At 52.2% G+C, this 25,771-nt stretch overlaps 2 long non-coding RNA genes across 2 annotated transcripts in view; one reads left to right on the forward strand and one right to left on the reverse strand.

Moving 5' to 3' along the window:
• The window catches only part of LOC114485170 (uncharacterized), a 39,893-nt gene that overhangs the window by 6,216 nt on the left and 7,906 nt on the right, over positions 1–25,771 (forward strand). The gene's annotated exons all lie outside the window — the stretch shown is intronic.
• Positions 14,855–25,117, reverse strand: LOC114485171 (uncharacterized). The gene is made up of 3 exons (XR_003678645.2): positions 25,065–25,117; positions 18,540–19,256; positions 14,855–15,157 (listed from the first exon to the last, which is right to left on the reverse strand). It is a non-coding gene; the product is annotated as an uncharacterized lncRNA (long non-coding RNA).

The raw sequence follows: 25,771 nt of genomic DNA on the forward strand, positions 1-25,771 counted from the left end.
GAGTAAAGGGTGGGTTAGTGATGTGTGATGGGCAGGGGTGGTAGGGGCTATAGGAAATAAGGGTGGAAGGAATTTTGGGGTTGCTTAATGGAAGGATTGAGATGCAAGTTTAAGAATTTGGACTTGCTTCTGTTGGCAGTGGGGAGTAATTGAAGATTTTCGAGCAGTGGAGGGGGAGTGGTAGAGTGATGCAAACACAGTGGTATTTTGGGAAGATCAACATAGATTGGGATATAGGTTGGATTGGAAGGAGAATTTGGGGTCTGAGACTTGAAAAAATATTATTATTATTATTATTATTACTATTTCTGTGGTACGCGGGCTTCTCACTGTTGTGGCCTCTCCTGTTGCGGAGCACAGGCTCCGGACGCGCAGGCTCAGCGGTCATGGCTCACGGGTCCAGCCGCTCCGCGGCATGTGGGATCTTCCCGGACCAGGGCACGAACCCGTGTCCCCTGCATCGGCAGGCGGACTCTCAACCACTGCGCCACCAGGGAAGCCCAAAATATTATTATTTACTGATATTGCACATACTGTATGGATTATCTCACTTATCCTTAAACCAGCAGCCCTTCTTTTGTAAAAAGAAATGCATTTCAGAGATCTTGAGGAGTAACATGAATAGGTCATATAGCTAGTAAATGGCAGTCAGGACTTGAACACAGGTTATCTGACGTCAAACCCTCTACCCTTATTCCTCCCATTTGTGATGGCACAGATGACAAATTAATATGGGCCAGACCAGGATAGGGGTCACAGAGCTGGAAAGGATGGAACAAGAGATGCTAGGCTGGTGAAACCCTAGGTATAATCTTGTTAGAGACAGAAACTAAACCAGGATAGCTGTTGTTATCAATATTTTAAAAAACACTTTTCCTAAAGTGCTAGACATTGTAATTAGACAAGAAAATGAAAGTATAAATATTGAGGGAGGTGAGAAAATAGTCATAGTTTGCAGATAAGATGATTATTTATCTGGAAAATCTAAGACAATTTCCTGAAAGCAATTAGAAAAAATAAAGAATTTAGTAAAAGGACCTGTAACAAAACAATATATACAGAAACTAAAGGCTTTTCTGTTTATAAAATGACCATCTAGAGGGTAAAATAAAAGGCCTCATCCACAGTGTCGAGAAGAAAACAATAACACAAAATAGCTGGAAATAAACTTTAGAAGAAACACATAGAGTTTACGTGAAGAAAACCAGAAAACTTCTGAGGGCTCTAAAAAGGGCTTGAATAGATATTACATACACCTAGTTCTTGGGTAAAAAGATTTAATACTATAAGGATGCCAATTCTCCTTAAGTGAATGTACAAACTTAAGATAATCCAATCAAGACCCCAACAGGATTTTTAAAAAAATAAATTTATTTATTTATTTATTTATGGCTGTGTTGGGTCTTCATTGCTGCGCATGGGCTTTCTCTAGCTGTGGTGAGTGGGAGCTACTCTTCGTTGGGGTGCGCGGTCTTCTCATTGTGGTGGCTCGTCTTGTGGCGGAGCACAGGCTCTAGGCTCGCGGGCTTCAGTAGTTGTGGCGCACGGGCTTAGTTGCTCCGTGGCATGTGGGATCTTCCCTGACCAGGGCTTGAACCCGTGTCCCCTGCATTGGCAGGCGGATTCTTAACCACTGCGTCACCAGGGAAGCCTCAGGATTCTTTTTTTTGACAAAAATAATTATAAAGCTAATCTGGAAGAATGAAAAATGAGAGTAGTCAGGAAAATTCTGAAAAAGAAAAATGATGAATATTTAGTCTATCAGATATTAAAATATTTTATAAAGGACAATAATGAAAATTCTTATGTAAGAACAAACAGATCACTGGGACAGAACAGACATCCAATAGAATCCAGATATGGATACAAGTATTTAAGGGAATTTTATACCTGCTAAAATGGCATTTCAACTGAGTTGGGAAAATATGGGCTATTTTATAAATGGTGTTGGGATAATGGGCCAGCAATGAAACAAAAGCTGATTTTCTTCCTATTCCAATAAGATCAAGCTATGAAGACCATGAAGATATAAATATGAATGAATATTTTGGTCATCTTAAGGTGGAGAAGGTCCTTCTAAGCATGCTATGATATCCAGAAATCAGAAAAGATTGATAAATTAGGATATATGAAAATTTAAAACAAATACCTGAAAGACCCTTAAAAGGAAAGTAAAAAAAAAAAGGGGGGGGGGCGGAAGCATATATATTAGACAAAAGTTGAATCTGATCTCAAATGTACAAAGAACTCTTACAACTCACTAAGAGATGAATATCTCATTAGAAAAATGGGCAAAGGACAGGAACAGGCAATTCACAAAGAAAATAATTACAAACGACCAAAAAACATAAAAAGATATTTATTTACTCCAACTAGTAAACTAAGCAATGCCAATAAAAATGGGTGTCATTTGTCTTCTGATTTGGCCAAACATTGAAACCCAGGGCTGGCAAGGGTGTGGGCAGACAGATGCTTGAGTACTGTTGTTGGGCTTCCTAAAGGGTAGAGTGGCACAATTAGAAATCGCCTACCCTTATTGCAGCAATCTCATTTGCAGGATTTTATTCTAAGGAGATAACTGCAAAAAGTAGCAAAGAGATATGCACATAACTTTGTTTATGAGAGTAAAATCTTGACAACATTCTAAACCATCAATAGAGACCCAGCTAAAGAAAGTATGATACATACATGCAATGGAATACTATGAAGTAATTAAAATAATTTTGCAGATCTCTATTTATCGACATAGAAAGATGTCTATGACATATTGTTGAGAGAGAAAAGCAGGTGTCAGCGAGAACAGTATGTATAATACAATCCCTCGTCTATAAAATTATATACATAGATCTCTGTGTGTATATATGCAGAGATATGTCTGAAAGCCTGTTCACCAAAATGCTAGGGGTAGTTATATGTGGGAGGTAGGATTTTGAGTGATTTTTCACTTTCTTTTTCATACTTTAAAGTATTGGTTTGATTTTTTAAAAAAATAATGAGGCTATAACGTGCTTTTCAATCAGAACAAATAATCGAGCTATTTTTGTTTTGGAAATTAGATAAGTATTAAACAGGAAGAATCAGCATGTGGTGATTTCATGGATGTGGTTAAGGAGTCAAGACACAAGCCAAGGGCTTCCCTGGTGGCGCAGTGGTTAAGAATCCGCCTGCCAATGCAGGGGACACGGGTTCAAGCCCTGGTCTGGGAAGATCCCACATGCCACGGAGCAACCAAGCCCGTGCACCACAACTACTGAGCCTGCGCTCTAGAGCCCGCAAGTACCATAGCCCGCATGCCTAGAGCCCATGCTCCGCAACAAGAGAAGCTACCACAGTGAGAAGCCACCGCAGTGAGAAGCCCTCGCACCGCAACAGAGTAGCCCCCGCTCTCTGCGGGGCTACTAGAGAAAGCCCACGTGCAGCAACAAAGACCCAATGCAGCCAAAATAAATAAAAAAAAGAAAAAAAGCCACAAGCCAAAATTTTGGGGAGGATTAGGTGGGGTGGAAAGCCCAGGGCAGAAGCTGATTCTGGAGGAAGGAGGAGGTGCTGGGTTTTCAGAGATTTGGCTTGTGGCAGTGGCCAGCGGGCAGCAGGGCTACCTCTTAGGAGACTGATCATAGAGGCACAAACAAGGGGTGGGGAGCCTCTTCCCCAAGGACAAAGCCAGCCATGGATGAGATCTCGGGGTGGGGCGGAGCGGGGAGGGTGTGCATCAGCAAGAGAGGGCTGAAAAACAGGCCCTGGAACCTGGCCATGTTGATGAGGTGGGAGAAGAATCAGGATGAGTGGTCAGGAAGGCGAGGAGCTACCAGGGGCATAGAGTGCCTCGGAATTCCATGGGGGCAGGGGTGAATTTCCAGAGAAAGGTCAACCATATCTAATACTGCAAAAGCACTGACATCAAAGAGAGGGCACAGGGCTTGACAGATAGGAGTTTGCTGATGACCTTGGAGAGAGCCATTTGGTGGGGGAATGAGGCTGTACATGGTATGTGTGGGAGCGGGGGAGAGTCTGGGATGGGAGAAAGGAGGGTGATAGCCTGGGAGAGCAGATTCGAAGGAAAGGGAACGAGCCTTGATCAGGGATGGCAATAACCAGCACGTGTGCCACCCTGCCGGCTCCCCAGCACTGGCAGGCATCAGTAATCAGTCTGCCGAGCCCAGATGAAGCCTCAGCATCTTTCTCCCAACAGCCAGGCCAGGGAGACACTAGTCATCAATTGGACTTGGCTGGTGGGCTTGAACACATACTTGAAGGATGATGAGAAGGAAGGCATGGAGGGGGTGATTAAAGGTGCTGGAGAGAGGAGGCCTGGGGGAGCCAGGGCCTCCAGTGTGGGGTGTGGACCGTGGCCTCAGCCTGGGAATGCTTCCGGGTCTGGAGCCCAGGATGGTGGGAGTGCTCTGTCTGTGAGGCTGAGGTGAGTAGATGCTAGAACAAATTCATGGTTTGCGTGATGCTGTGAAAAAGCCTGACTCTGTGTGAATTGCTGCTTGGTGCGCAGAAATTTGGGAGCCCACCATGGCCCACCACCTGGCTGTCCAGGGAAGGCGTAGCAGGGACCCCATTGTCTGGAACATCTGGCATAGAGGGGGTCTGCCTGTGGGTCCCACCTGTGGGACCCGAGAGCATGAGGAGTTGAGGTTCCTTTGTGGCTTGCTGGGAGGACTTTTAGGGAAGACAGTGTGAGTCAGCTACCACTGACTCCACTGGTGTTCTGATTGCGTCGGTGGGAGCCCGTGGACCTGGATACAGGAGGTAAAGGCCCTCCTGGACTCTCAGTGGTCAGAGCTTGTCTGGAGCAGTGGAGGAATGCAGACGCATGGGCAGAGCTCGACTACAGGAAATGAGAAGGATGCAGGGAGGCCTAGGCATTATGCCCAATCAAGGAGAAACGCAATGCTTGAAGAAACTCAGGCCATAGACTTTTGCTATTAACCTGCAGAAGCACTGTTTCCTAAAACGTGCTTGGGCCCCTAATTTTTTGAGGTTATTTCACGGAAAAGAGTTTGGTGAACAAATACGTTCGTGAAATGCAGCACCTGCAGCGTAGCGCGTGGGAGCATAGTAAAAGGCTCTGAGAAATCCTGCAGCGAAGAAACTCTGATGTAGAGTTTTCCCAAGTTTATTCAACCACAGAAACATCTTCAACTTAACACCAGTCTATCTCCTGCAGGACTAGCAGCTGCCTTGGAGCAGAGGGAGTGACCTGTCCTGTGTGGTCCCTGGGACAGTGTTTGGGCCAGTGCGAGGACATTGCAAAGAGGCCGATTTTGGCTCAGTTCAAGGAAGAAGTTTGCAACCATTGCAGTTGTTTTAACCATGAAAGAGGCAGTAAGGGCATTCTAGTCTCTGAGGCCTCAAGCAGCGTGTGGACCTAGCAGGGACGCTGCAGAAGGGAGCCGGGCTCCAGTGGGTGTCATCATTGATTTCTGGGGTTCCATGAGCCCTCGGAGAGGGGGTACCGCTCCCTTGGAGCCTGTTGCCTGGCTTGTACTGCCGCGTATTTCAGCTCGAGAATACTTGGGACCCTTGAAATGAACAGTCTGTGAAGGTAAGATGCGAACACATAAATATCCTCATTAAGTCCCAAATACACATCCCAAACTTTACATAACAGGGGCAGCAGCTGGAGACGCCCACAGCCCTAATCGCTTTTCTGTAGTAAGAGAATGTCCTCTCGCCAGCATCGCTTCTTCCATTCATTTTGGTAATTGCTGGAGGGAGCCAGCTGCGGCAGACTGGCGGTCAGGCAGGCGGGTTTGTAACAACCCCTAGTGGGTGCCTCCGCGAGGATGGGATGCTGCGGAGAGTGGAGCGGGGCCTGAGGTTGGGAGGTCATCTGCTCAGCATCCGTCCTGATCCCCATGGGCCCAGACTGAGCTGCCGGGACCAGATGCGTCACCTCCCAGGGACTTGACAAACAAGATTCAGAGCAGCAGGAAGGACTCTGGGCCAGGTACAGGCGTGGGGATGGGAACGGCTGGCAGAAAATTACTCCATTCAACAAATTGCGCCAGTGCCTTCTCTGACTCTTGTGCTGGGCTGGGACACTGAGGAGGATGGATCGGCCTCCGCCCCTGTCCTCAGCGCTCACAGCGCTGGGGAGGAAACAGCCATGGACAGGAAAGGGCTGGCATCAAGGCAAGCTTTCAGAACTGGGGGTACCGAGGATGGAGAGACGGCCTCCGTCTTGGGGAAAAAGGTCAGAGAAAACTTCTTGGAATAAGAGACAATAGTTTGAGGCCTTAGAAGTGAGTGTGACCCAGGGAGGGAAGAGTCACCTGCAATTGGGGTGTTCCCATCTGCAAAATGGGGCCAAGGTTACTGTGGACTTCTAGTCGCAAAGCGACATCTAGTTTGTCCCCTTGCCTCCCGGTCTCTAGTAACCATCCAGGGTTCGTGAGGACCCTCTTGAGATTTCTTTAAGGGAGTCCCAAGCATGGAGCTCTCAGCGGGGAGCAGTCCTGGATGCTGCCATTGGGACCTGGGCCCTGGGTGGTCGGCCAGAGTGGACGCCCTGGATCAGTTGGGTTCGAGTCTCTCCTCGGAGGGGTCCTGGGGAGGGCTGTGGCCCAGACGCTCTACCCTCCAGGCTTCCTGTGGGTGGCAAGTGAAACTTTTCTTCCTGGTTCTCTCCCAGCAGCGAGCTCCATCCCCCCAGCCCCAAGTGGCGGCTCCTTGGGCCGGAAACAATGTGCTTTCTCCACGCCTGGGAGTGGAAGTCAGCAGTTTGGCACCGTCTGGCTGGCAGCCTCCACCGGCTTCCTTTGGCACTTTATTGGCAAAGGCGGTGACATTTCTTTCAGTTGGGTGGGTGGAGCTGTTATGCAAACTCCCGCTCTCCTCATTCGCCAGATGAATATTCATGACTCAGGCAATCTGTACCAGCCAGACTTCCCTGAGGGCGGCAGCTTTTCTTCTCTTCCCCTGTCTCTTTTTCTTTCTCCTTCTCTCCTTCCCAGCTCTTCGGAAAGCTGGAGTGCAGCTATATTTAATTTACAAATACGGAGCTCTTTAGCTTGCCTTTTGCGGTGCAGGCTTTGGGGAGGAGGCGCTGGCAATGGGCACAGTAGCTGAGGCATTGGGTCCCTGACCTTGGGCCTTCAGGGCCCAGCACCTGGGATCCCAGCTCCTGGGAAGCTCCTGGGTCTGGGGCTCCCTTTGGGATTGGCATTTGGTGCCTGCACACCTGAAGGGGCAGCAGCCTGTGTCACCCCATTCCACACTGGCCCCCAAGTTGAACATGGACATTCTGAGGCATTGTTTTTCTGCTCAGTGCATGGGCCAGGCCCCACCAGTATGTCTTTGCTCGCCGGTCCCCTGCCTCCTGTGCTCTCCTGTTTGTCAAGGCACACCCAGACCCTGCTCCAAGTCCCAGATCAAAGCCCAGAAGGCAGGGGGGCATCTGCCCTTCACTGCTTTCCTAGAGAAGGCACAGATGCCTACTAGGGTCCAATTCCCCGGGGACACACCTGCTCCCTTTCTGAGAAGGATGGCTACCTGCTTTCCTTTGTCCCTTCCCAAAGAAGCATCAGAAACTCTGACCGAGGGGTCAGAATTTCCAGAATTTGCCAGGGAATTTGGTCTCAGCAAGGATGTGCTCATGTATGGCTTGTGTGTGTGTGTGTGTGTGTGTATGTAAATATTTACGCACAGCTTAAGTGAGTCTGTATGCCTACATCTATGATCGAGTGGTTGAGTGTGTGTCTGTATGTGTAAGGGCGTGAATGTGTGTGTGGCGGGAAGTCTGGGAATGTCTACATGTGTGAATGTGCCTCTCCAGTTAGAGTTGTGTGTGTATCTCTGTGGGTCTGCGAGGGTTGTGTGTGTGAGTGTGTACGTGTGTATGTGTAAGTGAATTGTAGGTGTGTGTGAGTGTGTATGTGCGCTTCTGAGAGCCTGGGGGAGAGAGAGAGTGTGTGTGTGTGTGTTAGCGGGCAATTCCCCCGCCCCGACCCCCCCCGCAAACCTTTTCCTCTCCAGCGAGGTAGAGGGGGACATCCCCCCTCTTTCCCCCACTTTGCAAGTGTTACAGATTCTATCCAAGGACGGGAACAGAAGGCTTCCCAGCACAGAGCGTCCTGAAATTACTTTATATTCCCCCCTCCTTGTTTCATCTAGTCAAAATAGCAGCATTAGGCTCACCCATTCTCCCTGCCCACCACTCAGCCCTGGGGTAGGGAGCGAGGTGGGCCGTCCTGTCTGAACCCCTTTGAGAGCACCTTGGAGCCCCGAGCCAAGGAGCTGTCTTCCAGATCTCCTCATTCGGCGGCCCATGCTTCGGTGGCAAGAGCCAGATGCCTCCCTGCCTGCCAGCAACTGCCAAGCTCTTCCAGACCTACATCCAGGCCCGGCCTCATTTACAAATATGCAAATTTGCATCTTTTCTGGTATGCAAATGAAGACATGACAAATAGCTAATTAGGGTCAAAAGAAGCACTCTGAACCAATTAGTTGTAGGGTCGATTCCTTTCTGCTGGGGGGAGACTGGGCCCTCCTGCTGCCCTCCCAGCCCAGGCCCTCACACTCTGGCAAGGCCCGTGTGGCTGGGGCTGTGGATGTTCAAGGAGAACCGAAATGGGAGAAGATGCTTGAATGCCAGTCCCACCTCTGACTCGTAGCTGTGTGCCCCTGGACTCACTTGCCCAAGCCTCAGTCTCTTCCTTTGTGAAATGGAGCAATGATAGTGACCATCTTGTCTCCAGTCCTCCACCCCAGAGTGGTGAGACTTGGAAGAATTTGGATGTAAACAGCCTTTGGAAACTATACTAAAATTTCTCTGATAGGCACGTCACTTGTGCTCCTCCAAAGTACTTTCTGCCCTTGATTTCATTTAATCTTACATCTACCCTCTGAATTAGAAGAATTAGGTATAGTGATGATGGCAGTAGGTTTCATCGTGGGTGCCAACTCTGGCCAATTATGAATGACTGCCTGGAGTGGTGTGTTAAGAAGGATTCTGAGTCCACGTCTGGAGTCACCAAGAGGGAGACTATGATCAATTAGTGATGTCTGCTGTGGGCAAGTCATTGTACGCTGGCAGCTCATGTGCTGCATATTTACTGACCATGAAAGAAGTGAGTTTGGAGCAGGAACCTGGGTTCCAGTGCTGTCTGCTCCCTTGAGTGACTTACCCTTTCGGAGCTCAGCTTCCTAGTGTAAAACAGGGAAAAGAACACCTATGTCTTAGGGTTGTTGTAAAGATGAAACAAAAGAAAGTTAGGCAAAACCTCTTGGTCATCTGGGGGGTGATGTGTCCATTTAATGGACGTGTCAGAGGGACAGGTATATTGTCCCATTTCAGAGGTGAGGAGCCTGAGGCCTGCAGAGGGTGGACGACTTGGAGAAGAGGAAACTGGCAGCCTTGCCGGACAGACCTGCATGGCTGGGGCTTTTCCTTTCTCTGCCACTGCAGGATCCTGGCTCCCTCCTGCCACTCCCACGCTGATGCCCCTAGCGGGCTGTAACACGCCCCACTGGTCTGGCTCCACTTTGGGGTGTGAAATTTGGTTGAGTCGGCACCTGGGAGAATGGGGCAATTGCCATCCTGGAGCCTGCGGCCTGGGCTGGGGCCGGTGGGCAGATGAAGGGATGGTGGGAGAGCCTGAGTCCCAGGAGCTAGCCAAAGCTGGGCAGCTGGCAGGAGCGGGGCAGGAGAGGACCTGACTTGAGGACACCCCCGAGCTGAGAGCCCGGCCGTGCCTGTGTGTGTCTGCCTGGCTGCTGGCAGCGCCTGAGCATGTTGGCTAGTGTCTGAGTGAGCCTTTGTGCATGTACGTGTGTCTGAGGATGCGTCTGGGAGCATGTGTCCTTATGTGTGTGTATATGCATCACCTATCAGTACAAGAGTTAATTAAGTACATGTGTGCACATCTATGTGTCAACATGTGTCTGGGTGTCAGTGTGTAACAGTGGACGTGTGCCTGCACGTGTGTATAAGTGAACTTCTTGTACAAACGCATCTGTCGGTATTTGAATATGTGTGTCTGTACATTTCTGCCTGTATCTGTGAATGTCCATATGTATATAATTTTCAATATCAGTATCACGGGTGTGTCCATATTGGTGCACGTCTGGCCACCTCTGCCAGTAAATGCGGACGTGGGTCCGCACCTTTCTGTTGGCATCCACCCAAGTGTCCCGGTTACAGCATGTGTGTTCTTCCCAGTGCCCTGTGCCTCTCTGTATGTTGTACACATCTGTAAATCTGCCCATGTACATGTATCAGTGAGTGTCTCTATGGCTGTGCCCATATTGCTGGTGCATTTCTGGGTGTGCACATCTACCTGTGAGGGTGTTGGTATTTACCTGAGGATGCAGGCACAGCTGTATCAGGGTGAGCAGGGTGGAACCTTCTGTGTGGTTTCAGCAGCTCCAGGTCATCACTTAGGTCTTTGTCTTGTGGCTGGAGCCTCCTGGACATTTGTGTGCCTTTGCTATGTTTGAAGGGAAGATTTTCTCTGTTTCCCAGGGTGCCACGCCGACTAGATCAGGGCTTGGTACTTCTGGAGAAGGACCCACCTGCCCTTTGGCACTTGTTTATTTCTCCCTTCTCCTTTTCCTTATCTCATCTCCTTTTCTTTATCTATCCTTCCTTCCCATTCCCCTTCCTTTCTCCCCTTTTCTCTCTCCCTTTCCTTCCCTTTTTGCAACTCACTTGAAGAGACCCGGCCTTGGGCTGCTCTGGAGGTGACAGATGAGCCTTAGAAGCCCCACTTTAGCCTCTAGAGAGGGGCTTCCCATTCCCATCCCCCATGAGGACTCAGCCCCAGAGCCATACACGCTCCTGGGGCTCTTTAGATGAAAGTCGTTGCACCCTCACTGCATTTTAATAATTGCCCCAACAGTAGCTCCGAGTGAGAACCCATGCCTTTTCTCCTTCCGTTTGGAAGGGTCACCTCCCAGCCTTCCTAAAGTGCTCTTAAAGGGTGGCCCCACTACCTGCTGGAAGACCTGCTGGCTCGGACTTCGGAGCACCTCTGCCCCAGCTCACCTGTGTGACGACGGTCCCTTCTGCCACCGCTGGACCTTTTCTGGGATTGAGCTTGGGGCTGCTCTTCCTCCTGTCTGTGTTCAGATTCCAGCCTGCCCTGGCTGGCCCTTCCTGTTCAGTTACTTGGGTCATTCCCAGGCAGCCTCACCCTGATATAGTTCCTCTCATGTGCTGGCTGTAGATGTCTCTTCTATTGTGTCCCGCAGGGACTGGGTCAGAGTCATCCCTGTCTGCCTCAGGTGCCCTGGCCCACAGCAGTGCTTGGAACGTAAGTGGTGATGGATGATTCTGGTAAGAAACAAGGTGTTCCAGCTCATACCTTGTAATTACCAAATGCCTTCCCTCTTTTTACGGTCTTCTCCCTTCACTGATGATTCTGGATGGAGTTTCCAATAAAATGATTGATTAAAAATTGGAAACTCTATAAATGAAAATAAAAATGCTTAACACCAGTAACTCTAATGTAAAGAGAAAGCATGTTAAGATGACATTTTATGGACAATTCCAAATTAGCATGAAGTTCTCAAGTGTCTTGATTATGATCCCATCTCTTGGGGTCCTGGCTAGATGTTTCTCCTTGATGGAATCCTGACCAGGCAGGCACTGAGGTGGGGTGTGAAGAACTTGGGTTCAGGCTGAATAAGCCTGGGTTGAAATCTCTCATTCACTGGCTGTGTGACCTTTCTGAACCTCAGTTTTCTTATCTGTACAATGGGGATAAAAGACCTACTCCATAGGGCAGTTGTGAGGATGAGAGAGGATGGTGCACAGGACCAGGGGCAAAGCTTGGTGTCTCATTCCGCCTTCAGAATACACCCAGAATCCAACCACTTCCCTTCACCTCCACTGCAATGGCAGCGGGCTGAGCACCACCCTCTGCCCCCAACTTGCCAGTGGTCTATTCTCTACACTGCAGCCACCGTGATCCTATTAACAATTAAGTCACGTCACATCACTTGTCTGCTCAAAACCTCCAATGGCTTCCCTCTCACCTGGAGTAAAAGCCAAGGTCATCACAGCAGCCTCAAGGTCCCACAGGATCAACCTCTCCATCTGTCACTGTCTCTGCTATTCTCCCCCATCTTACCTCCTCTAACCACACTCCTCTCCTGGCTGTTCCCCAAACATGTCAGCTACAGTCCTGCCTCAGGACCTTTGCATGTGCTGTGTCAGTTGCTGGAATGCTCGTCCCCTAAATATCCTCATGGCTCCCTCTGTTGTGCCCTTCAGGTCTTTACCCAAATGTCCACTTCTCTGTGAGGAATACCCTGCCCTTCTTTCTGATTTATTTTTGTCTATGGCACTTATCACCCTTCAGTATACCATACCATACTTTTTACTTATTTCCTATGTTGCTTGTCTCCCCCAAGAGAATGTAAGCTCCTTGAGAGCAGGGATTTTTATCTTTGTTTCCACCACCTGGAATGGTGCTCAATAAATTTTTGTTGAATGAATGAACTGCTTGTCATTTTGGAGAGTCCCAAAGCAGAGGAGTGACTGTCCACCAACTCGAGCAATCAAAGGTTACCATATGCTCCTGTAGCTCTGGACAGGGGACTTCAGCATTATTTCATTAGTGAGGCAGTGGGGACACTCAGGAGGAAACCTGCCCCCTGGGCTTCCTACCAAGGGCAGCCAGCCCAGGAGGAAGCACCCGTGTGCTGATTCCTGACCCAGCCTGTGAGTCAGCAGTGTGTCCTCATGCGCCAGCCAGAGGCCGGGGCTGCCTGCTCCCTGGCATTCTCCATCTTTTATCTCCATGCACCATGGCTGCAAGTGAATTCAAGGCCAATGTGGTCTTTCTTGGAGGCTCACTGTCACCTGGGACTCTCCACGGGAGAAAGAGCATTCAGACTAACGGAGGGAGTCCAGCGGGGCGCTGGGAGGGTCAGCTATGAGAAGGGCACGGGACGGGCCCTCATGGGCCAAGTGAGCTGCATGGGCAGAGCCAAGCATGTAAGAATTCCTTGGTGTGCTGGGGAAGGGCGGGCTGCAGGATGTGGCTGGAGTGTGTCTACCTTACCTAATGAGAGCTTCCAGAAGCCTGGATTGGGTCCCAGCCATCTTTGCCTGTCCCTCTGAAACAGTGTTCAGCCCTCAGTAGTGCTGTCAATATCTGCTGGGTGGCCTCGTTGCCTCAAGGCACAGAAGAAACAGGATTGTGAAGGTCACACTTGGGAGTTGGTCTTGGTCTTACCCACCTTTACTCTAAAGTAATTCCTTCACCTTGTACACTGATGGTGGGAATGTAAATTGGTGCAGCCACTGTGGAAAACAGTATGGAGGTTCCTCAAAAAGCTAAAAATAGAACCACCATAAGACCCAGCAATCTCACTCCTGGGTATATATCCCCCCAAAACAAAAACACTAATTGGAAAAGATAGACGCATCCCAATGTTCACAGCAGCATTATTTACAATAGCCAAGATATGGAAGCAACCTAAGTGTCCATCAACAGATGAATGGATGAAGAAGCTGTGGTACATATATACAGTGGAATACTACTCAGCCATAAAAAAGAACAAAATGTTGCCATTTGCAACAACCTGCGTGGACTTGGAGGGCATTATGCTAAGTGAAATAAGTCAGACAGAGAAAGACAAATACTGTATGATATCACTTATATGTGGAATCTGAAAAATACAACTAGTGAATATAACAAAAAGAAGCAGACTCACAGATATAGAGAGTGAACTAGTGGTTACCAGTGTGTGTGTGGGGGGGACGGGGGATATGGGGCTGGGGAGTGGGAGGTAGAAGCGATTGGGTGTAAGATGGGCTCAAGTATGTGTGGTACAACGTGGGGAATATGACCAATATTTTGTAATAACTGTAAATGGAAAGTGACCTTTAAAATTGTGTAAAAAATTAAAAATTAAAAAAAAAATAAAGTAGTTCCTTCAAAGGTGGGGAGGAGAGGTTCTCCAGAGCTGAGAGATATGCCTAGGCCAGAATGACCTCCCCAAACCTGCCACATTCAAGGCTAAAAGAAGCCTATGGACCCATCTCAAATAGTGTTTTTAAATGCATAAAATAAGATACATAGGGTTACAAAGGAAACTCATTCTGTAGTTCTAACCATGGACCCCAGGTTCAAATGGCCAGTTACGCTCTTGGAAGACAAATATTCCGCCCTCTGAAAACGGAGCACCGCCCTGGCTTCTCCCCCTGCACACTTGGAGGGCGGGGCCGGGGGAAGCGTTTGTGCCTATCTTTGCAAGGCTGTCCTGGGCTGGAGGCAGCCTGACTATCCCGCCCCGCCCAGGAGGCGGAGTTTGGAACCCCTGGAGGAAGCCACGCGGATGGCCAGGCTTCCCCGGGGGTGGGTGGGCAGGACTGAGTTCCCCGTTTCTGGAGGTGGTGAGCTGGAGGCCCATCTGCCAGGGGTTCTGGGGTCCGGGTGGGGTGAGTGATTGCTGCTTGGGTGAGAGAGGATTCTGATTGATTTAAAATCAGTCTCTTGGAGGTGGATCTAGGAGGTACCCATGACGGTCGGAGCTTTCTCCTTCACCGAGCCCCGAGCCAGCCAAGCTAGGCTGTGAAGGAGAGAACGGTCACTTTCTGGCGGCTTCTTCTTGCCAGCCCCCTGCCAGGAATTTGCACCAGCACCACCTCGGTGTTGCCTCGCAACCAGCCACTGATTTTGGTCTTTCGAAGACACTGGGCTTCAGGCTTGGAAAACCTTTTCCTATTTGGAGTCTGGACCCCAAAACCATTTCTGGCCACGAGGAAAGTAAACCGTACCACCCAGCGTTCCCCAGTCGTCTAGAGTTTCAGTTCCGAGCCTAGGAGGGGGTCCCTCCTTTTTACCTCTGTGGCATTGTCACCCTCCCCTGCACCTTCAAGGCCCTCAACAGTCTTTGAAATTGTCCGGGCCAAGCCCCCTGTGCCATGGATGGGGTAACTGAGGCCCAGGTCACATAGCCTCTGGCTGGCAGAGCTGGTCCTAGAAGCTAAGCACCAGAGGCAGCCCAGGGTGGGAGAGAGTGCCGTGGGGGGTCAGCCCTGGGTCCCTTTGACAAACACATCATGCTTCTCACCTCCACCACCTCCGTGGGTGGGGAGCCGGAGGCTGGTCTGTTAGCTTTCTTCCGCTGTCCCCTGAGGATGCATTTGTCTGTTTTGCATTTTTTGCAGGCTGTAGTTAGACGACTCATGGTCCTGGGGGGAGTGCCGCAAAGCGAAAATGTCAGGGCGACACGCCACCAAGATAACATTAGCGAAATATCAAGTCCTTTATGATGTCAGGAGGGATTCCTTCCCGCTGCCGAAGCTGCCTAATGACATCATAAAATAGGCCCGCGGCAGCCGCAACCCCCGAGTCATCAATCAGGCCTGTCTGCACGCGGGGTACGGGGGTGGGGTGCGGGATTGTCAACCTGAAGGAGGCCCCAGTGCAGCCAATCTGTGGTGGGCTGAGGGTTCGAGGACACCCACATCCCCCTGGAAAGGGTCAGCCCCCTGGGGCGGTGCCCCTTCACAGCTGGTCTGGGCGCCTGGCCTCCCGAGGCCCCTCAGAGATCCCGAGGCTGAGTTGGCTCCACCCGTCTGAATGGCTCCCAAGGAGTCCTGCATCCTGCCCAGAGCACCTCAGTGGTGCTGAGCAAGAGGAGGGGCCTAAGCCCAGCCGTCCTCTTTGCTGATATTGTCAGGGACAGACTCGAGCCTGACGTCTGGGGCGTCAGGACCAAGAATCACATCACGGGATTCAGATCCAGGAGGCCTTTGACTCCTTTGTGGCTGGTGTGCGCTCTCACAGATCTTGGCTTTGCTCCTGTGTCCATCTAGCTACACGCCTGGGGTGTTTGCAGCACATGGACTAATGGCTCGTCCACGTCTGGTTTGTCTGGGTGTGTACACTCACGGCTGCAGCCTCCTGCCTGTCTGCCTGCCTGCCTGCCTCTGTGTGCTTCTGAGTCTCTGCCTGCCCTGTACCTCTTCATGTCCTGTACTTGTGCTGATGTGTGTCAAATGTCCGCAGATGGGACGAGCAGATGTGGAAAGAGATAAGGAGGACCAAAGAGAGAAGGGGGATGCCGGGGGGGTGGGGACCCGGGGTGTATATGTAATCAAGCGTTTCTTACCACCATCGGCTGAGAACTTTGCATGTGTGTTAGAATCACCAGGGAGATTTAAAAACCTACCTACCTATGCCTTAGTCTTCACCTCGGATCAATTACATCAATTACCCTCTGGAGCCAGATCAATTACATCAATTACCCTCTGGAGCCAGGGCCCAGATATCGGTATTTTTAAAGGCTCCCCGGGTGATTCAAAGGGCAGCCAGGGTTGAGAAACAGGGTGTCCAGAGCCTTGCGACTCCAAGCGTCAACTAGCACCATCGGCCTTACCTGGGAGCTTCTAAGAAATGAGGAGTATCAGGCCCCTCCCAGACCCCCCGAATCATAATCCGCATTCCCCCCTCCCCTAGTCCGTATTTTAATAAGATCCCCAGGTGACCTGTACACCCATTAAAGTCTGAGGAGTGGAGTGGGGCTCTCAATGGCTTCAGATCTGAGAGTTTCTGAATCAGTAGATACGGGGTGGGGCCTGAGAAGCTGCTTTCCTAAGGAGTTCCCAGGTGAGGCTGATACTGCAGATCTGGGGACCACACTGTGAGGACCCCTGGCTTAGCTGCAGTGTGTGAGGGAGGAAGACAGAAGGAGAGGAAGTGGAGGGACGTGTGTTGGGTGTCGGAAGGTGGAAGGAAGCGGGGAGGCTGTCTCAATCCCCCAGGAAGGTCACGTTCCCACAAAAAGTGTGGCCTGTCCTCCTCTTAGGGCCTGGATTTCCCCGACTCGGGGACCAGTCCAGGGATGAGGGTTGTAAAGAGAACGGGAAAGATAATCAAGTCTCCTGAGAGGTGCTGGCATATGTGCCCCCTTCCTAATTCCCGCCCCCCCCCCCGCCCCCCACCAATCTGTGAAGGAGAAGAATCCAGGGCTGGACACTTCCCTAGTCCCCGAGAACCCCTGGCTGAAGAATCAGGTTTTCTCGGAGCCTGAGCTCACCAAGATGCTCATGGGCACACAGTTGGGGCACACAATTAGGGCAGCCGTCTATCTGGTTTGCCTGGGACAGCCTTGGTATATCGTTCTCATCATTTCATTCTCAAAAGTTGCCTGATAAATCGTACGGTTCCCCTACTGATAATGGTGGCTGGAATCATTACCCCAGAGTGGGGGTGGGTGGGAGATGACTAAGGGTGTTCCCAAGGGGAAAACCCTCTGGGAACCCTCCCCCAGTTTCTCTTCTCCTGGCCTGGCTTCCTGGGGGAGGAGGGGAGGAGGGTCCTTTGCAGGACACCCAGCGGGGAGCAGACCTCCTTCCCAGGGGGCAGCCAGCCCTGTCTGTCCCTGTGGTGGGGTGAGGGGGAGCTGTAGGCAGACAGGCCAGGCCCGCAGCAGCCCCGTCTTGCCTTGGGCCTGATCTGCGGTATCAGCACCTCTTCTGCCTGCATCTTCACGGAGTTACCTGTGGGCTGGGGGAGGCCATAGCGATCAGCCAGAATACCAGAGGCGTGAGGCATGCATGACCTCACCCAGGGTGTGCCGGCTCTCTGATCCCTGTCAGGCCACCCTCCCTGCTGCTCCCAGGCACCTCCAGGCCAGTTTAGACAACAAGCTTCAGCCAGCAGTGCCAGGGGTGTCCCTACGTGCTTGGCTGGGTCTCAGCCAGGGCTCGGGCCACCTCTTCTGGGAACAGCCTATAGGTGTCTAAGGGGACTCCAGCCCCCTCCAGCTCCCTGGGGGCTGGGGTGTTTGGGGGAGGGGCAGGGAGGGAGGGCTGGGGCTGGAGAAAGCCGTTCACAACTGACATTGAGAGCTAGACCAGTGGTCCAGGAAGAAGGGAAGTTGATACTCTCCAGGGACCCAGGGAGCTTAGAGACCCGTCCCAGCTTGGGATGGGGGTGAGGACCAGGAAGAGGTCCAGCAGGAGCACCCACTGTGTGCCAGGCAGTGTGCTAGCAGGAGCTGATTTGAAAACCAAAGCCAGAAGAGCCTGGAAGAGACCATGGGAAGTGTTCACCATAACGAACATATTAAAACACCTCTTGGTAACTTCAGATGGAGCCCAGAGATTCACACCGTGGTAAGACAGGCTGTCAATGTCAATTGGTTGACTGGTGGCTGGGGGCGGGGTGTGGTCCCCCGGGGAGCTGTGGGGTTCCTGGAAACCTGTGGGCAAGGTCTCTGGGGGAAAATGCCCCTTTCTCCCAACCCCTGAGTGACTAGAGCAGAAAGTGAGCACAGAGGCAGAGGGAACTGGGTCTGAGCCTTCTGGCTGGGCGCTGCCCTTGGACTCTCCCGCCCCACCGTCCCGCCTCTGTTCTGTCCCTCGGCGGCTCCCACCTGGGCCTGTGAGCTCGCTCCGGCTCACTCCTGCTCATCCTGCCCCGACCCCTGACGATCTGCCCACCCTGTGTCCACCGCCTCTGTGCACATCCCACACCCACACCTGCAGGGAGGCAAGCGGGCCTCACCCAGGAGTGTCACACAAACAGCCACCCGAGACACTTTTGCATAACGAATGAACGACCCACCTGTGAGCCACTGGCCTCTGCTGGCCATGCTCCGTGTCTGTGGGCTCAGTCTCAAACCTAGCATTTGCCGCGGCGCCAAGGGCTACAACCCCACTCTCCAGAGCACCCCCCGGTGACTGCCTTCCCAGGCCTCGTGTATCAGAGCAGCAGTCCAGAGACTCTTTCCTCTACGTGCTTTCGAGGGACATGGCTGCATCTTAGTGTATGTTGTTGTCTGAGTTATTTATTCAGTTCAGTAACTGTTCCCTGAGCTTTCCATGTGCCTGGCCCTCTCCTGAGCTCTGGGGCCCAGAGGCAAGGAGAATAACAGTGCTTCCAAAGCACATCTGGGGCTCAGCAAGACCCTCAGGCTGGCTCCCACTCTGTCCTGGGGTTCCACCCTCTCTAGGCCTGTCTCCTCCAGTTCACTCCCCACTGCGCCCTCGCACACACTTTTCTCTGCCACATGACAGCCACCCTCCTCCTCCGCATTATTCTCTTCCATCCCCTCATTTCCTCCTGCATCCTGGCTTTGGATGGGTGACATTGCCTGGTTGTGTCCTCTGATTCTGGGGCAGCGTCAGGAGCGTTGTGGAGACGCTCGGATTTCTTCCTGCATCTCCCACTCCCTCCCTTTCTGGCTTTGGCTCTGGGGAATGCAGGACCACGTGGAACCTGGGGGTGGGGTGGAGGTTGTCCCCACTGGGTTCTGGGTGAGGCTCTTGGCTTCTTGAAGGCCTGAAGCAGGGCCAGAAGTGGACACAGGAAAGATAGAGGGATGGATGGAGGGAGGGAGGGAAGGATGGAGGGAGGGCCGGGGAGGGGGTGAGGAGAAGAGAAGGGAAGAGAGAGAGGGAGAGAGAGAAAAAGAGAGAGTGGGAGAGAGACAAGAGTTAAAGTCAGAGTCTGAGAAAAGTAATAGGGACAAACAGACCAACAGAAAGAGATTCTGACCTGATCACCAGGCACTTCTACAAAAATCATCCTCTTTTTTTTAAAGAATGTTATCTTTTAAAAAAATTAATTATATTTATTTTTGGCTGCGTTGGGTCTTCGTTGCCACGTGTGGGCTTCCTCTAGTTGCGGCGAGCGGGGGCTACTCTTCGTTGCGGTGCGAGGGCTTCTCATTGTGGTGGCTTCTCTTGTTGCGGAGCATGGACTCTAGGCGCACGGGTTTCACTAGTTGTGGCATGTGGGCTCAGTAATTGTGGCTCGTGGGCTTAGTTGCCCCGTGGCATGTGGGATCTTCCCAGACCAGGACTCGAACTTGTGTCCCCTGCATTGGCAGGCGGATTCTTAACCACTGCGCCACCAGGGAAGTCCCCACACCCTTTTCTTAAGGGTGGACTTGGGTCTCTCAGTACATGGTTGTACAGCCTTGGAACGGGCCTCAGAAAGGGGCCTGAGTCCTCCCCCGGCCTTGGCTCCCACCCTGCTGTTCCAGATTGGAGAGCGCCCTGGGGGAGACCGTGACCGTGGACAGTGGTAGTGAGGTTCCTTGGCGGGTGCTTCAGCCCAGGGATTCACCCGTCTCTCTCCCTGTGGTCTGGACACCCTCAGCTCTAGCCTTGAGGGAGCTTTGTCAGCTTTGCGGGCAAATTTTGTAAATTCCCAGCAGCCTCTGGCCCCCACCTTGCGTGGGTGGTCTTCAGCCTTTTCTCAGACGCCGGATCCCTGGGCCTCCATTCTTTTGCCCCCTGGTGCCCACCAGGACCCTATGACCCCCCTTCCTCTTGTCCTTGTGAGGCTGCCTGGGGTGGGAATGGGAGTGGGGGCTTGGGATGAAGAGCCTGATCTCTCCTCTTTCCCAACCCAACTGCCAGAGAAGCTCCCGGACAGGTTTTGACCTGCTCTGTAGGCCTTCCTGGGCACCTCCCCTTTGCCCTTGGCCTGGGGGAGCCCTCCCCAGCCCTGGCCCTGACCGAGGAGCCCTGCTGAGAGCCAGGCCTAAGAGTAGCCACAGCTTCCTCTCCCTATTACTAATGTCCAGATGCTTCACCATCCCTTTCTGTTTCTCTTATACCTGCCTCTCCCTCTCAAATCAAACAATCCCCAGTAAAACCTTTTGGGGTGTCTGCCAACTTGCCCAAGTTGATCCCGGTGCAGATCCTAACCGGACCTCCCAGCGTCTTCCATGCTCACCCTGCCGCTCTGTGTCTTCAAAATGCCCTGGGAGCCCAGCTCTGCCACCCCTACTCGCTGAGTCTCAGTGGCTTTGGGTCACTGGGAACTCGCAGGATGATGCTGGAAGAGACAGGAAAGGACTGGAATGATTCTACGATGACTGCCCCCTTGGTCCCTGCAGCGGAAGGAGCCTCATCCCGTGCCCTCTTGCTGCCAGCACACCCTCCAGGCAGAGCCGGCAGCGTGTCTGGGTGGAGACCTGCCCAGACCTGCAGCTCAAGGGCAGCCCCTGCAAGATTAGGCCAGGAGCGGCCTTTGTCCCCCCCACCTGGCGCTCAGTGCCTGCTAATGCCTGCGTGGTGGAAGCTCTGGTTTAATTAAGGATCTTAGGAGAGAATTCTCTCTTGTTATTTTCTGAATAAATTAAGGAAGTAACTTCGACGCAATATGATTTTCATCTAATCAGGAACATTCTGAAATTACCATATTGTTTTCCACTAGAAACCCCATCAGCCCCCATATCAGATAACCAGGCTGGAGACTACCAAGGCCCCTCTGTCCTGGGGTGGGTGCATGCTGTGGGGACAAAGAGGGACTCGCTGCTCCTGCCACAACCCTTCCTTGAGTTCCTGAGGCAGGCTTAAGAAAAACAGCAAAGGATGGTGAAGCATCTGGACATTAGCAATAAGGAGAGGAAGCTGTGGCTACTCTTAGGCCTGAAGAGGCAAGAGAAGGAGGGACAGAGATAGGGGCCACTGACAGAGCTGTGGCTGTGGACTATCATAGCAGGTACTGAGATGCAGTGAATCCAGGGAGCCTGAGCTGGGTGTTACAAAAGGTTCCTGGTGTGAAAGGGCCCTGTCTAGAAGCTTCTGTGAGGTCATGAGGGAAGTCCTGCCTGCCACTCATGAATGAAGATCTGGAGGGCCCTCGGCACTTTGCAGAGCAGACTGCAACAAACTACCTGCGAAACAAACATTTTTAATTCTGGTGGGAACTCCTGCCCCCCGGGCTGGTGTGGAGGGCTGGCTGGGATCGGCTGGAGCAGGAGCTGAAAAGGAGACCTCACTGCTGAGTTGCGATCATTTTGGAAGGAACTCCCATCCTCCCAGGGACCATCCCCGTTTGCCCACATGCCTGCTGGTTACATCGCATCAGCTTTATTCCCCTTTCTACCAGGCGCCAGCACTCCAGTCACTGAGTGTGTAGGGGGCCAGGTCCTGGCTGGGGATACAGTGGGGAGCTCCTGACTTTGGATTCGGATGTGGTACAGGGGTAGAGAGGCAGAGACCAGGCTCTGACACTGCGGCTGCAGAGGACCTCAGGGTGCAAGAAGGGTTCTGAGGATGAGGAGGCTGGTGTGTGAGCATGTGGGCACTTGTATGCATGTGTGTATGTGTGTGTAGGTGGCTGTGTGTGCCCACGTGCCTCTGAATATATGAAGCCGGGCATATATGTGTGTGTGGATATGGGAGAAAGGGAAGAAGAGGAAGAGAGAGAAGGAGATGGAGAAGAAGAAGAGGAAAAAGAAGGACGGGGAGGAGGAGGAGGAGGAGGAGGAAGAAGAGGAAGGAGAAGAAGGGGGAGGGGGAGAGAAAGGAAGAGGAGAGGAGGGAGGGAGAATTTGTTGGGGTCATCAGAGATTGAAGGGGTCAAAGTCAAAGGAAGTGGGGCTTGGATGGTCCATGTGAGATAATGAGGGTGGTAATAGTAACAATGATAATAATGATAATAATAATAATAACAGCTAACATTTATATAACACTATATGCCAAGCCTGTTCCAAGCCCTTTATTTATATATATATTATATATAAAACATTTTAATCTTTGAAACCATGTACTATACTAGGTACTATGATAACCTCATTTTACAGATGGGGAAACTGAGGCACAGAGATATATATATTTTTAAATGATATCCCCAAATACTAGAGCCAGAAATTGAGCCCAGGCCCAAATCTTAACTACCGAGAGACACTGCCTGTCAGACTTGCAGGTGTGGCCCAGGACTCTGCCTTATGCATGGGGCTCTGGACCACTGCTTTGGTGCTCTATCTCTGTGTCATGCTCTTTATTCTCAGCAGGACTTTTTCTTGGGGGGGGTGGAATATGAAGTTGATCATAAAAACCTTGAGTATCAGGCAGGTGGCCTAACCGAGCCAAAGCAGGGAGGTGTCAAAAGAGCTTGGGTTTGGGAGGGCCATTCACTTTGAGTGGTTGGTGTATGGGGTACACAGGGGTGGCTTGTGAAGGGTCTTTGCAAGCCAGGCAGGTGGGAGACCTCCCTCCTACAGCATTGTTGGTGGAAGCCCCCGAGAAGGTTTTACACAGGAGAGTGGCAGGGTCACTGTAGAAGGCTCACTCTGGCTCCAGCATGGATTAGAGAGACTGGAGGCAGGGAGGCCAGTGAGCTGAGTGACGCAACAGTCCAGGTGAAAGGGTGATAAGGCCCGGTCTGGGGTAGGGTGATGGGGAGAGGGGAGGGGATGCAATTGAGGAGGTAGAAGCCTCAATATTTGAGGGTGGACTGGATGTGGAGGGGTGTGAGGGAGTTGTTGAAGATGGCTCCTTGGTTTCTGGGCACCTGGGTGGATGCAGATTACAGGAGGAGAGTAGCTTCTGCCATACCCATGGGTCCCTCAGCGGGGCAGGGAAGCCCGCGGCCCTGGTGGCTGAGACAAGATGCCCATGAGAAATGGCCAGGGCATTGCGTGGCCCTGGAGAGATTTGGATTGGCCCTGGATTCTCTCCTGATGGACCCCATAGGTTGGGAAGGCAGGAGGTCAGAGGCATGGCCAATGGACACTTCGGGAAATGGGGGAGGGTTATTGATTTCCCCTCAAATATTTTTCACTTTCTTTAGGTGTCTCCAATTCTAAAAAGCTCACATGGGGGATTGTAAGAGAAATGGAGCTGTACATCATTCTTAAATCTCAAATCCCAGCGAGGCCCTGTGGTACAATGGTTAGAACTCTCATTCGATGGTCATTTTGGGTTCAGATTCCAACGTCACCATTCTAGCTGTGTGTTCCTGGGCAAATCACTCCACGTCTCTGAGCCTTAGTTTCCTCATCTGACTAATAGAGAAATAGAGGTCATTACGGCAAGGGCCTCATAGGTCTAGTTTTGAAGATGACAGAGATTCGTCACCACATGGCAGCTCTAGTTACGGTTATTCAGATCTAGGCAGGATGACGTAGAACAGGGGCAGCTTGGGCATTTTTTCTCGCTCAGGTCTCATAGGCACCCTTTCCCCCTTGTCTCCACTTTCCCCACACGTGGGAGACACCCCCGTTCTTTTGGGACTGGGAGCAGGACCTTCTGCCAGATAAGAAGGAAGAGGACTTTCTGGCCAGGATGGGGCGCTGAAGAGCCCTTCCTCTGTCAGGCCCCTTCCTTTCCCAATTCCCCAGTCCTGGAAGGAGGTGCCAAACCCAGACAGAAGCCGAAACTCAGATGCCTATCGCCCCTGCCTAGACACAGCCTCCCCAGATAGGATCTGGACAAGCCATTTCTCAGCCTTCCTCTGGCTGCAGGCAGTGTCCACCTTCTCCCAGCCTCAGGGCAGAGCCTCAGGCCGGAGTGGCCCCTAAGCCTAGAGGGCCCCATCCCTGAGCTCTCCCAGACATCCCAGAAGTGGATCTGGAGTCAGGGAGGGACCCAGTGTGGCTGCAGACCCCTCAGCCTGGTTCCCCAGGGAGGCATCTGGAGAGGATGGCTGCCTGCCTTCTCCTCCCCCTCTTCCCCTGCTTGCCCTGGGGTCTGGGGTCCTGAGCCCCGGGCTGAGCTCAGCTCTTACCCGAACCCCAACTCAGAGAGTTTGCTGGCAGCAGCGTAGATGACTTTGGTGTAGTTTCTGTGGTTTAATAAGCTACAAAAACGACATTATTTTAAGCCAATCTGGATATAGCACAAAAACTCTCACCCCGTCTGTTCTGTGAAACTCAGATACCCTGACGAGAACACAGCTCACAACCAACTAATACAATATTCTACTGGGCTCGCTGTCAGCGGGCCCCACGCGGGCGCCGGCTCCCCGGAGGACTGCCCAGGCGCGCTTGCCGCGGGCCGGGGAGGGAGGCGGGCGGCCTGGGGACCGGTGAGGAGGCGGACGGGGATGCGGCTGGGGATGGGACCGGGGTGAGGGCCTCGCTGGCGGGGGCTGCCTCTCCTCTCCCTGAGGAGCTGGGGCCTTCCGCGGCCTCTCTGGGCTCCCCGCCCCCTTCCACGGGGACTCGGGGAGGAGAGGAGTGTTTCTGGCCTGCTGACAGCAGTTTCACTCCCACAACTTGCATATGTCTGAATCCGAAGCAGGGAAGTGTGTCCAACACACCCAATGCAAAGACAGGTTGTTGAATATTTTTTCTCTCATCACTAAAAAGGATTCCCTGCTGGGTGCAATCAAGATCCATAAACTCACGGCTCTGAGTCGGTGTGAAAGCAGCGCTCCAGCCCAGACTCCCTCGCTGGCGCTAAATGCAGTCTCCGGGCGGAGAAGCACAGACATCCGCTAGCAGTCTGGCCTTGCGACCGGCAGTTCCCGGCACATTAGGCAGTGCGCTTATTTTGGGCTATGCTTCAGTGGATTAACTTTCAGTGTAAAGTTTCCGAGCTCGGGCCTCGTCCCTGCGGCTCCGCCCCCCCTCCTCTTTCGGTGGGTACCATGCTTTACAGAGCCAGAGGCAAGGGAAACTGGCTGACACGCGTTTTCAGCAGCCGCGGGGTTCAGCCCTGGAAGAGGAAGGCTGGGCAGGCAGAGGCCCTTCTGGGACCCCTGGCAGCCTGGAGAGCCCAGCCTGTGACTGGCTTGCCTCAGGGTCGACCAGATGCCCAATGCCTAACTCCCGCAGACACCGAACTTGCAAGCTTGAGAGATCTTGCAAAGTTCCCTTGGGGGGCTGGTCCTGGGTGAGATCCTCACCTCTTCTGCTGGTGGTGGTGGGTCTGGCATCCACCCACCCCTTCCCCACTGGGCTCCGGGCTCCCCCTTCTCTTCAATATCCCAGGACACTTGCTGAAGGTTGGAATCTGCTGTGTATGAAAAGGCAAGGGTGCCTTCTTTTTCTTCTGAGTAACCCCTCTCCATCCCTCAAGTAAGGAGGCTGAAGCAGAAAGGGAAGTGGCAGG

This window comes from Physeter macrocephalus, chromosome 3 (genome assembly GCF_002837175.3).
Source record: "Physeter macrocephalus isolate SW-GA chromosome 3, ASM283717v5, whole genome shotgun sequence".
Classification (NCBI taxonomy): Eukaryota; Metazoa; Chordata; class Mammalia; order Artiodactyla; family Physeteridae; genus Physeter; species Physeter macrocephalus.